This window comes from Carlito syrichta, unplaced genomic scaffold (genome assembly GCF_000164805.1).
Source record: "Carlito syrichta isolate Samal-C Ts95f unplaced genomic scaffold, Tarsius_syrichta-2.0.1 Scaffold111507, whole genome shotgun sequence".
Lineage (NCBI taxonomy): Eukaryota > Metazoa > Chordata > Mammalia > Primates > Tarsiidae > Carlito > Carlito syrichta.
Genome location: NW_007055603.1, coordinates 240188 through 242970, shown reverse-complemented (window position 1 = coordinate 242970; position 2783 = coordinate 240188).

Below are 2783 nucleotides of genomic sequence, written 5' to 3'. Positions count from 1 at the left end.
ACGTGCAGGTTTGTTACATGGGCATATTACATGATGGTGAAGTTTGGGCTTCACTTGCACCCACCAACCAAATAATGAACATGGTACCCAATAGGTAGTTTTTCAATCCTTGCCCCCTCTGCCCCCTCTTTCCCTCTCCCCCTTTAGCCATCCCCAGTGTCTGTTGTTCTCATTTTTATGTTCATATGTACCCAGTGAGAACATAGGGTGTTTGGTTTTCTGTTTCTAGTTAATTCACTTAGAATAATGGCCTCCCGTTGCATCCATGTTGCTGCAAAAGATGTGATTTCATTCTTTTTTATGGTTGTACAGTGTTCCATGGTGTGTATACTGTATTTTAAAAAGCCTACATTTGCTTCTATTAGACAGCCAAAGTTGAGACCACTTTGGATCACACCCAGAGTAGAATTCAGTTCGTCAGTACTAGTTCTAAAGAAAGCATGGTGCTGGTGGTTCTGCAGCTCTTCAGCCATGTCATCTTAGCAAAATTACTTTGTCTCTTTTCTAGGTTAGAGCAGTGTTTTTAAACCTTGGTTATGGTAATGGGGAGTTTTAAAAACCCTGATTTCTCTCTCCCACCCCAAGAAGTTCTAATGAAACTGTTTGGGAGTATGCCTTGGGCATCGGGATTTTAAAAACCTCCCTCTACTGCCCTGCCCGCCCCCACCCCATGATTCTAAACATGCAGTCAAGTATGAAACTAGTAAACAGATCATTGCTAAAATCCTTTCTAGCTCTGTTAATGTTTTGAATACCTGTTATCTGACTTGACAGAGTCCATGACATTAACACATCTTACAGTCATGGGGGAAAGAATTCTCAAAATACACAGCTGACTCTGGACATAGAGGGGGAAATTATTTGCAAGCTATGTGAAGTCATTCAATACATAGGAGGGTTGGAACTAGAGAGAGTTAAGCTTGAAACACCTTTGAGGTTTTTTAGTAAAGTTGGGAAATCAGGGAGGATTACAGAACAACTGAGAGGAGTAAATCTTCTGACACCAGTTTTATGGATTGTGCATAAACGTGGGCAGAAGGCCAACTCACTCAGTTTTCTGAAACTAGACATTAACTATGATTTTTTTTTCCCATGGCTGCCCTCCAGTGACCTTGTTGTCTTGATGTTATACCATGGCAACAAACAAAGTAGACATCATCTTTTATTTTTATTCCTTACATGATGTGATGGAAGAATAGTTGTGTAAATATTTATTTCTTGAAGTAGGAATGGAAACGATTCTTTGGTTGCTTCCCAAAATATCTACTGCAAGCTGGTTTGAAATCAGTGATTTCAATACAGGGTGCTTGTAATAGGTGGTCTATGAGACCTTCCTGTTTGGAGAGATTAATGTGGTAACCATAAGGAGAGCTCAGAATGTCCCTTCTGTGTGCACATAGTTGCTTTACAGGGTGTGAGGCCTTGGGCTTCTTTCCATAGAATTCTGAGACAAGCTCAAACATCACCTGGGGAGGTAAGCCAGAATTCTTGAGGTTGTCATAACTGCTGGAAGGAAAACATTAAGGTGCTCAATGCTTAAGGAAATAGTTACATTTTCTACAGAAATAAAACGGAGACCAGCCAAATGAGAACAACAAAGACTATTTATTCAGAGATTGCTATGGCAAAGGAGTCAACCACCATCACTTGCTTCTGACAAGCATTGCTGACCACCCTGATGGGTCAGGACTGCACTAAGAGGTTTGTAACTGAGTTTAATATAAAATTGTTCAGGAAGGAAAGCAAGCATGGCAACAATACAATCGACATTAATGTGTTAGCTCAACACTTATTATGCTGAAATTTAGCATATCTTGCTCATATTTGCCCCCATCAACTGCCGTTCTTTTATCTGCCAAAAATTATAGAAATAATATGCTAATATAAACATTTGAAAAATAAAGTAGACAATATTCACTCACTATCCCAATACCCTAATATATAGTCACATTTATCTGTTAAAAATCATATGTGATAGGCAGAATAATGGCGCCTCAAAAATATTCACGGCCTAATCCCCAGAACCTGGGAATATGTTGGTGACATGAAAAATTGGGATTCTGAATTGTCTGGATTGGCCCAATGAAATAATAAGGGTCCTTAAAATTGGAATAGGGAGACAGAAGACTCAAAGTGAAATATGACTATGGAAGGAGGTTAGAGTGATGCTATGTGAGGACTCTATTGTCCTTTGCTGGCTTTGAAAATGAGGGATAGAGTCACCAGCCAAAAAATGCAAGCACCCTGATAGAGGTTGAAAAAGTTGACTGGGCATGGTGGCTCACACCTATAATCACAGCACTTTGGGAGGCTAGGTGGGAGGATCACTTGAGGCCCGGAGTTCAAGAAGAGCCTGGGCAACATAGCAAGATCTCTGTATCAAAAAACAAAAAAGTCAAGGAAATAGATCCTCCCCTAGAGCCTCCAGAAAGGAATGCAGCCCTGCTGATACCTTGATTTCACCTGAGTGGGAGACCTATGTGGACTTCTGGTTCCCAGAATTGTTAGATAATAAATTTATGTTGCTTTAAGCAGCTAAGTTTTTGAGTCAGAGTCTCATTCTGTCGCCCAGGCTGGAGTGCAGTGGCATGCTCATGGCCACCCCAGTGTTGACCTCCTGGGCTCAGGTGATCCTTCTGCCTCAGCCTTCCAAGTAGCTGGAACCACATGTTGCACTGCCACGCCTGGCTAATTTTTTGGTATATTGTAGAGACGAGGTCTCACCAAGTTTCCTAGGCTGGTCACGAACCCCTGGGCTCAGGCAATGCTCTGGCCTCGGCCTC